General features: G+C 48.0%; 1 protein-coding gene and 1 long non-coding RNA gene across 4 annotated transcripts in view; one reads left to right on the forward strand and one right to left on the reverse strand.

The window, feature by feature from the left end:
- Positions 1–693: 693 nt before the first annotated feature.
- Positions 694–2,460, reverse strand: LOC116075358. Its single transcript, XR_004112537.1, has 3 exons — positions 2,169–2,460; positions 1,662–1,782; positions 694–1,334 (listed from the first exon to the last, which is right to left on the reverse strand). It is a non-coding gene; the product is annotated as an uncharacterized LOC116075358 (long non-coding RNA).
- Traf3ip2 (TRAF3 interacting protein 2) overlaps positions 1,864–10,440 on the forward strand; it is a 42,953-nt gene continuing 34,376 nt past the window's right edge. For 2 of the 3 annotated variants that reach the window (XM_031348466.1, XM_031348467.1), the window contains exon 1: positions 1,864–2,015. The gene's annotated coding sequence lies outside the window, so the exon portion shown is untranslated. The remainder of the gene's footprint in view (positions 2,016–10,440) is intronic. The other variant, XM_031348465.1, reaches the window with a different exon arrangement.

Here is a 10,440-nt window from a genome sequence, read left to right on the forward strand (position 1 = left end):
CCTTCCCTTCCCCTCCCCCTTCTGATCTCTTCCCCTCCCTCTTCTGATTCCCTCCCCTACCCCTCCTGATTCCCTCCCCTCCTCCTCCTGACTCCCTCCCCTCCCCTCCCATGTCATTGCCTCCTTTTCCTGTTCTCATTTCAATGCTGATAGCTGCCCCTCCCCAATTATCCTGGTTTTAGTCAGTCCACAAAGAATGTTGTTTCCCCCCAACTCCTAAGATCTAATAATTTTTGAGGTTGAGCTAATAAACATGAGACTATCAGGCCTGTGCTACCAGGCTCAGCTACAGGCCTTTCTGACTTGATGATCCAACAGGTATACAGTGATTGCCTACAATGTGTCCTAGATGCTGGGGATACCTCTCTCTCTCTCTCTGTCTGTCACCATATATATATTGTCAAAAATAATGTTTTACTAAATAATTTCTCAGAGCCACTTTCCCATGTTAAGTTGTACAAATAATAAATACAAATATTCATTGTTTTAACAGCTAAATTGTACTTCATTATAAAAACACACTACAATGTGTACCACCTTTATTATAAAGTTTTCAAAACAAGCCACATTCCCTTTGCTAATAATACGTGGCACAACTTTAAGTGTAATACTTGGGCAGACCTGGGGCTGTAAGACCCTAATGAGCCTTAGCTTACAGGAGTCCCCCTGAGTGAAATCACATGGAGCCTGATCGATGCAAAAAACATGAGGATTTTTTATTTCAATTCACTGAGGCCGACCCAGACCCTCAGGAAAGGAGGTGACCCTGCACAGCTTATTCAGTGAACTTTTATACAATTTTCAGAGCAGCAGCCATTAGACACAATATGATTGGTAGAACAGTGTGACTTTTTAAACTGATTGGTCTTTAGAGTTCCCTTGTCTGAAGGTGGGCAAATGTCCACCTGCAGAATGTGCCCCCACCTGCAGGTAGTTTCTCACCCTGTGGTCTGAGGAATACTAGTCTTTCCCTTCGAAGAGTTCAGCTACCTTCCTAAAGTTCCTGAGCTTATCTTATTAAGGAAATTCCTGGCCTCCCGGTGTTTTTCTGAGATGTCCCTGTTTACTCGGATCATACAGGGCAGTGTCCTCTATGCAAGAGTGGGGAGAGGGGACTGCCTCAGTCTGAGGAACCTACGGGGGAGGTGGGGGTTCAGCGGCTGCGAATTCAGCAGTGGAGAGCCTTGCAGGCTGGTGGCCTGACTGACGGAGTTCACACCTGGACTGCCTCCCATCACCCTCCAGTGCCTTGGGAAGTAACCTGGATTCATATTACCCACACACACCACTGTGCCATCGTTCTGCCTCCAGGATCCCGGTCTGTGCAGTAATTTCTGTAGGGTATTAAATAAACAAAGGGAAAAGGAAGAAATAAACTTAAGACTGTGAAATGAGAAGCCAGAGGTGCGTGCGTGCGTGTGTGTGTGTGTGTGTGTGTGTGTGTGTGTGTGTGTGTGTTAATATGGTCCCGCACAGGACTGTAGGCATGGATCCTTTGTCCCTTAGTTAGGGGCAGCAAACCTGTTTTAGTGAGTTAAAAGACACAGTTAAAAGCTCTTGCTTCATATTCCCTCCCATTATTATGCCCAGGTCTCCTCGTTGGAAGCTGCTCAAGAATAAAGCAGTCTGAATAGAGGGTTCAGTCTCGGTGAGATAGATACCTTCCCAGGCGCTGCAGTAACCCAAAAACCCGGGGCATTCCTCACAGTTTCTTATCTGGGTGGTAAAAGCAGGATGCAGCCTAATTGGTCGCCGGTTCTCTCTGGTAAACGCAGGAGGTTTCTGTTTTAAGAAATAAAGTGACTTCTCAGCAGTTGATTCACTGCCCCACGGGAGACTGCTCAGCAGAGGGTTTCCTCTCCGTAGAGATTTGCATACACATCCACTTCCTGCTCGAGAGCCTGCTCCACCACTTACCTGGACCTGGAGAGGCCGAGGGAGGTCTGAGCGGCCCGAGGTGGATCCCCGAGAGCAGAGCCAGCGACCACCCCCTGGGCTGTCGGTGGCGATCGTAGGTAAGTGAGCTCACGGGCGCCTGCCTGCCTGCCTGCCGGCCCTGACGTCTTTAACCACTGGCCGGCTTTCCAGTCTGCTGCGGCCTTCTCGGTGGCCAGAAGGCCCTGATCTCACTTCCCTCCGCCCTCATGCCTTCGTGCCCCCACCTTTACCTTGTTCCTCTGGAGGCCAGTTTGAGCTGAGACCGCGACAGAGTTCCTGCAAGAATGGGATGCCGGTTAGGGTTTCTCTCGGGCTGGCCGGGGCTGAGCTTAACCCTTTAGGGAGAGGCACACAGCACTACAAGCTGCCTGGTTGGAGTTTTCAGTACTCCTAGTCATACATCAAGAAATCAAGGTACATAGTAAGTTCAAGGCCAGCCTGGGCAACGTAGCAAGAACCTGTCTTTACAACGAATCAAAACTCCTTCTCCAAGGAGGGAGCCATGGTAGACAGGATTAAGTAATTGGCTTTCAGCCCAAGACACGTCAGTGACAGTGGGAAGGCCAACTCCCAGTTTTTCTCTATTTTATGCTGGGGGGAAAATACCAACATCACATTCTTGGGTTAGGAAGTGCTCGGTGCCCCCACCCCCACCCCTACCTCCCCCCCCACCACACACACACACTCAAGCCTCCATTTCCCTGGGCCTGGATGATGCTGGGGAGGCCAGAGGAGAAACGCTGATCTTAGGAGCTACCTTCTCCCTGACTTCCTAGTTCACAGTGGCCTCTTAGACTACAGAGACTTTTTTTAAGGGTGTTGTGGAAAGAAACCAAATTAATAATTGAAAAAGAGGGCAGAAAACTTGCTTCCAAGTTCTCCCTCCACTTTGTGTGAGTCCATCTCTTAGGCAATTCTCTTTGGCTCCCAGAAGCCTGGATTTCTTCATCCGCAAAGTGTGTGTGTGTGTGTGTTTGTGAGTGTACATGATTTTGTTCCTTTCTAAGAAAACAAGGCCAGGACAGTCCCAGAAGGGTACTACCATAATGGGTGGTCTCTAAAACCTATTTTGTTTACTGATTATTATACATATAATTTTTACCCCTGCTACTTAGTGTATTAGGAAGGCCTTTGCTTCTTTTATTTTTCCAGCCCCAGAACCTGGCATGTCATCAAACGCTGTAGAGGTACTCAATCTTGCTCGTAAACTTTAAAAAAAAAAATTGTTTTTTTTTCAATTTCCCTCATCTGCTTTCCAGGCCAAAGGTAAAGCAGCTATCAAGGCTGGCCGTCTAGGGTCGGGGTGGGGGTGGTGTATCAGCTGCAGCTCTGCAGGAGAGCTGCCTAGAATCCAGTCATCATTTCTGGCTTTAACCACGCAGGGGGAGATGGGAGTTCTTGAATTTAGCTCATGTCCCATGAGTTTGCTGAGAGTCAAGACAGGCTCCAGAGCTGGCAGAGGATCCTGCTGCAGAGGCCAGGAGCTGGATCAGAAGGCACTCCAGGCCCCAGCAGTCCGTGTGTGGGCCTTTAATGGGAGGGGAAAGGGACCAGAGAAAGGTCCCAGCACCATGGAAGGCTGGCGACTGTGATTAGAGTCATTACTAACTGGCAGATACACCCGGTCCTTAACCTTTTTCAAACCACTGCTTTAAGAAACGTTATTCTCGATGCTTTTTAGCAATTCCTGACTGCCAGCATAGTTCAGCAGGTTCTGGCTGGGCCGATGATTTGGGACTTTGGGCATTGCCAAACTCTCTGCAGGCTGTGCAGGCTCTGGGAGACATTTCTCTACATTCTGGAATAAGGTCACCAGACTCCCAACGTGTTTGCTTGTGCTGACTTCCTGATTCTTAGTTCAAATCCCGAATCGTTATCATCTGAAAGCGGGGTAGCAGCTGTATGGCTGCCAGCCCCACTTTGATGGTAGAAGCTCCATCACAGCCACTCTTAATCTGGCGCTGTTCTTCCAGGTCACTCCACGAAGGACAAGTGTGAACAGGCGGATGATGCAGCCATTCTGCCTCATTCACTTTGTGGGGCCTTAAGGAGGAAGGAGGGCCAGACAATGTGGCAGGATACTGGGGAGCGAGAGAGTTTCCTAGCGATGCTCAGAGGGCCCACAGACACACGGTGTTCAAGCATGCACCTCCCTGAAGTGTTAGTGACTTTCAAATACACTGAAAGTTAAGAGAGGAGAAAGTCTTATTTTCCAGCATCCTTTAACAGGCAGTCAGCAAGATAGATTACGGTGGCATAGTTTGTCTAAATTAAGCCAGTGTCTTACACGTTGCAGAATGGAAATCTCAGATCCTGAGTTCAAATCCTTTTCTGCAGCAGGCAATTTTAGATTAGCTTTAAAAAACATATCCGCATGAACTGTAGGCAACTGCTATAGGAAAGGACACGGGTGGAGGTGTGGTCAACTTCCAGGTCCTTCCATAGCCAAGTAAATGACCCTGACACTTTGATCCTATTTATCAAAATAGTCCAGCTGACCTAAGAAGCATCTGATAACTGGAATCTAGAGGCTGCCCTCCAGGCCTCTCCTGTCTCTTCTCAATGTTCTGTCTCCCAGATATTTTTAGTTCATGAAACAGGGTTTCCTCTCCCCCCGCACCCCCCCGGCATTTCTCATCTCCTGCCTAGCATGCCTCCCAGAGCCCAGGTGTCCTCCAAACTCGACGTTCTGCTTCCTCGTCTTGTGTACAGGTGTGCGTGCAGGTGTGCGCGCGGTGTGCGCGCACAGGCCTTCTTGGAGACCATAGACTAGAAAGCAGCCAAGGAAGGGTGGCCTCACCCGTGTGTCAGCTCTTAGCATGCTGCCACTTTGGCTGTGTTCCCTCGGGGCACTGCTGAAAGCAAGGTATTTGGGTAGATGGGAGACCCTCGCACAGCCTGTTCCCCTTTAACACCTGGCAGACCCAGTCCACATGGAGTCTTGGCAACTCCGTTAGCAATGAAGGAAACCTGGCTCTTCTGCAGTATTGAAGTCCTGTGTCCTGCTCTCTCTGCTGCTCCTCTCAGGTCTAACGCCCATCTCTGAACTTTTCCTATTCTGAGTCAACTGCTTAGCCATCCTGGCCCCTGGCCCGCACTACACATGCATGCCTCTCCCCTCTGACCCTCCCTGGACCTGTAATGCACATAGCTTACAAAGTCTTTCTCCCAGAGCAGTAACAATTCCCAGGCTTGCTCCTCTCTTCCATACCCTTCTGGTCCCTTCCACTTCACTCTGTGGCCTGAACTGAGTTAGGAATCACAAACAGGTGCATTGGAAAGGCCACCTTCTGTGAAGCAGGCAAACAAACAGACAATGGTAACAAAAGCTCCTGAGCTTGAGGTTGTTTCTCTAAATGTTTTTATTACCAGTTCTCAGTGTGGTAGGCGTCTGTTCCCAGAAGTCTCCCTTCCCTCTTTCAAGTTCGGCATTAAGTGCCAAGTCCACTTTGCCGCCAGAGTATTATGACTGCTCTCAGCTCATTGTGAGTGTTCCTTGTGAGGTCCAGCAAATGCTTCCTTGTCTCCAAGGCTCACAGCACCTCAAGGACTCTGGCAGATCATTGTAATGGAACAGCTTCTCTCACAGGGAAATTCTGCAAAGTAAGCTTGGAAGTATTTGCTCACTCGGGTTTGAATCACTCAGGTGAGCCAGATAGTTCATCCCAAACAAATCTTCTGGTAGGCAAACCAATCTTATGATAATTTGCATGCATTTGGGCAGTAGACAAAAGAATTAATGAGTTTACAGATATTTTTAAAGATCTGGGATTAGACACACTAAAAAAAAAAAAAAATCTTTGGGGCCAGCAAGATGACTCAGCTGTGAAGGTTCTGCCACCAAGCCAGACAACCTGAGCTTGGTCCTGGGGATCTACACGGTGTAAATGGAGGACAGATTCCTGCCCAGTTGTCTTCCGGCCTATACATGGGTGCCATGGCATCCCAGTGCACCATGTTAAGAAGAAAATCCAAATTATTCTCTGGAGAGTAAAAAAATACCTTGAGAATCTATAATTGAAAATATCTAATCCAGGTCTGGTGGTGGGTGGTGCATGCCTTTAGTTCCAGCACTTGGGAGGCAGAAGCAGGCAGATCTCTGAACTAGAGGCCAGCCTGGTCTACAGAGTGAATTCCAGGACAGCCAGGGCTACGTAGACGAAACCTTGTCTTGAAAAACCAAAAGGAAAGAAAGGAAGAGAAGAAGAGAGGAGAGAGGAGAGGAGAAGAGAGGGGAGGGGAGGGGAGGGGAGGGGAGAGGAGAGGAGAGGAGAGGAGAGGAGAGGAGAGGAGAGGAGAGAAGAGAAGAGAAGAGAAGAGAAGAGAAGAGACCCAAGTTAGAGTTTAGGATCCTTCCAATTATTAATGTCTATTTTTACTTCTTATGTCTACCTGAAATATCCGTGCTGCTGTGTGTTTTTAACCCTTCAACCCTATCAGTAACCCAAACAGTATTTAAAACAAACAAAAACAAAACTTCAGGGCTAGGAAGATGTCTCTGCTTGGTAAAGAGCTTGTTGCCCAAGTTTCAGGACTGGAGTTGAGACCCACAGAAACCACCCAAGAGCCAAGTGGGTGGGGCAGCTGTCCTAGAATCTCCAGTGTTTGGGGAGACAGAGCCAGGGAATCTGAAGAGCAAATGGGCTAGCCAAACTACCCACAAAGTTGAGATGGAATGTAATGGAAGAAAACACAGTGTAGAACTCAGACCTCCACACGTGTGCATCTGCAATGAGGACACTTGCTGTGGATCTCGGGCCTCCAAAAGCAATCGAGCGAGTGCACACCTTACCCCCATCAAACATACCCCCACACACGCACACACAGACAGACACACACACACATTTCTTTCAATCCAGCCCATATAGTCATATATACCTATAATCTCAGCATGTAGGAAGTGGAGGCAGGAGGATTTCAAAGCTAGGCTAGGATCCATGAGTCCATCTCAAAATACAAAACATGAATCCAATCAGCTGATGATCAGCTCAGCTAGCCTTGATTACTTAGGAGCTGTTAAGCCATTTATGAATTCTGCAGGCTGCTCACTCTCGCCCTTCCTCTCCCTGGCTGTACTGTCTGCCTTCTTCCAGGGACACAATGCCTTCATTAAGTCCCACCCGTCCTTGCCTCAGAGATGCCTCCTGGAGGCGATCCCCTTTCCAGCCGCATCGCCCGCCATTTATCATCACCCTTTGTTTGTGCTCTGTCAAGCAGGTTTCAATTTATTTTGAATTCAGTTTATGATTAAAATTTAATGAGATCCAATCAAGTTTTTTTTTTTTTTTTTCCAAATCAAGATGCCTCTGCAGTCTGATGGCACCCTCCATTGTAACTGCTTCCCGATAGCAGTGCGAGCCCTGGAGGGGTGTGTCCACCCCTTCAGGTCAAGGTGGATGCTCTGAATCCTGTCCTGCCAAATGAGCAGCCTCAGTGCAGGCTGGTCATCCCACAGGCTCTAGGGCTGAACTGCTATTGGCCAAAGGACCTCGAGAAAGTTCTTTAACCTTCCTTACCTCAGCTTCCCCATTTTAAAACAGAACCAGCAACAGTACCCATCAACTCAGATCACAGTGAGAACTAAATGAATTACTATCTATAAAAATCCTTGTAACCGTGCCGGGCGGTGGTGGCGCATGCCTTTAATCCCAGCGCTTGGGAGGCAGAGACAGGCAGATTTCTGAGTTCGAGGCCAGCCTGATCTACAGAGTGAGTTCCAGGACAGCCAGGGCTATACAGAGAAACCCTGTCTCAAACAAAAGAAAAAAAAAAAATCCTTGTAACCATTTTAGGAATAACCACTATTCAGGGAAGATTAACAAAAGACAGGCCAGAGAGGGCAACCTTTCTTAGCCAGATCCATGTTATCTGGCTTACAGTTTGCCACACCAGCATAATCTTTATGTGCAGTTAGTAAACTGTAGCCCTTGGGTCAAAGGTAGCCTATGGGGTTTTTCTATTCTTAGCCTAGTGCTAAGAGTCATTTTTATATTAACTTACATGTTTTTGGTTTTTAGTGATTTTTAAGTGTGTGTGTGTTGGGGGTGTAATATGCATGTGAGTGCAGTTGCCTGTGTATGAGAGGACCCAGGTTCAGTTCCCAGCACCTCCATGTTGGCTCACTGTCACCTGTAACTCTAGCTCTAGGGCATCCAATGTCCTCCTCTGACCTCCGAGGGCACCAGGCACAGACATATATGCTGGGAAAAAAAAAAAAACACTCACATAAAAAAAAAATTATTTTTTATTTTTTAGGAGGCAGAGCTCTACATCAAGGCCATCCTGATGTAGGAAGTTCCAGGGCAGCCACGAATACATAGTGAGACCCTCTCTCAAAAAGAGAAAGGAGGAGTCTAAGTACAGGAGCTGGAAACCCAGCAAATACAGCTCCGCCCACAGTGGGTGAGGGAGGTTGGAACCAGACATGGCTGCTGCTGTCTTTAAAGTCTGGGCAGAGGGCCTGTGAACCCTACCTTGTGCCTGACTGTGCCAGTTCACCTTGGCAGCTGTTCTGTACCTAGCCTCTGTGTGCAGCTCAGGCCCAGCCCTAGGGGGCTCTACAGTTTTGGTTGTTTTAGGTTTTGTATTCTAAGGAGTTCACTCTCTCCTGAAGGTAGAGGTGGGAATTGTGGTTGGCATTGGTTCTTAACCTTTGTGAGCATTGGGTCAACGGTGGACTCTTCCCTTTACATTTTTAACAGAGAAATAGATACACACTCCACACTTGGTACAAATTAGAAAAGGTGCAGGCTCCCTCCCCAGAGATAACCCAAATTCTCCTTTTGAGATAGCATGCGCACGTATAATCTCACCATCACATAGAGCCACGTGGCACACTGTCCTGTTCTTTTATTTTTTTTAAACGTAATACATTTGGAGCTGCCTCCATTTCAACACATGCGGAGCTTATGTGTTTAAAGGTGGACTGTTCATTGTCTAGCTACACAACACTTTTAAAACCCAGGGCCATTTTGTTCTAAGTCTTTGCTCCATTGCTATCTTTATAGACTCTCCTTGGAACAATGCGCACAATTCTCTGTGGAGGTGATTCTTAGAAGTGAAATTACTCTGTCAAAGGCCACAGACTTTTATAATTCTGACAGTTATCTCATTCCTCCTGGCAAAGCAAAGGGGAGTCTGTTTACCTGAGGCATTTAAGAATCAGACAGAGAAGCCCTGCCACGTCATGGTCTATAGGCTGGGGCTTGGGCATCTGCAGTGGGAACTCCACAGGACTCCCCGCCAGAACCCCACCCACTGGGCTTCCTTGTGGCCCCTCCCTTTCCTTAGAGTGGGCAGCATTTTGGCTGGCATGTTCTAATTCTCCAGGCCTGACAAGTCTTGGCTTCCCAGGTTTTCTGAGCTGTCCCAGCAGTGCACGCTCCAGAGCTCCCACGGATGACCTCCAGGCCTCCTGTCTGTTCAGGTCAGGGGCTCTCTCCCAAGGTCAAGGCCGTTGAGCAGGGATTTTCTATGTCAGTCCGGACTTTCCTTGAGCCAGGGACTGGAGTACGGGCCACACCAGCATGATAGTCACATGAACAAAACATGGAGCTAGCCTAGAAGAAAACAGAAATGATTAGCAGAGGTAAAACACTGGCTTGTTTTTAAAAGAATAATATTTTTTACGTTTACTACAGTTAAAACGAATCTTTGATAAACCCCACCATGTGCAGCTGCTCCCTGGAAGAGCCAGGAAGGCTGGGCAGGGCTCACCATGTTCTGCCAGTTCTGACCAGGGCTGGAGCTGGGAGGTTCCACATCTACAAATGAGAGCTCTACCGGCCCTGCCAGGGGCCCTTCCAGCTACAAAGTACTGCTGTACATAGACACGATCATGTATTCAGTCAGCAAATCTTTACTGAGCATCTACTATCGTGGATCTAGGTGTTAAGTCTTGGTGCATCTAGAAGATGTTCGAAGTTAATGCTGTCACAAAATTAAACTTTGGGAACAAATGGGATTAAATATTTCCATTCTGTATCTTTGTAGGGTGGTAATAATTGTGCAGGAAGGAGAGACAGGAGCGGGTGGGGTGAGGAGAGAGGGTAAGCACTTTATGGGGGAGCCCAGGGAGACCTCACTGGGAAGATGACAGTTGAGGAAGGACCTCTGGTGAGAGAGGAAGGGAGGCATGCTTGTATTTGGAGGGAAGAGTATGCTGAGAGACAGCAGCAAGTGCAAAGGCCCTGGGGTAGGATCCCTGTGCCTTCCTCTCGAGTCAGATTCAAGTGGCTGGTGGGCAGAACAGTGCTGTCTGTGTCCTTGGAAACCATTTTGATAAACTTCCATCCTCTGTCATTCAGTACTACTTATAGATAGTTAAAAAGCAAAACAACTGTAATCGAGTTATGGTTGGGGCAGGGCTACTAACCTGGAATGAGGGCCCATTGTGTAGTGACTCACTGAAAGCCTCAAGCGCCCACTGTAATTTTGTAGTCATTACTGTTGCTACAGTCCTACTGGGAGGGTAGTCATTACTGTTGCTACAGTCCTACTGGG

The sequence above is a fragment of the Mastomys coucha genome, unplaced genomic scaffold (assembly GCF_008632895.1).
Source record: "Mastomys coucha isolate ucsf_1 unplaced genomic scaffold, UCSF_Mcou_1 pScaffold3, whole genome shotgun sequence".
Lineage (NCBI taxonomy): Eukaryota > Metazoa > Chordata > Mammalia > Rodentia > Muridae > Mastomys > Mastomys coucha.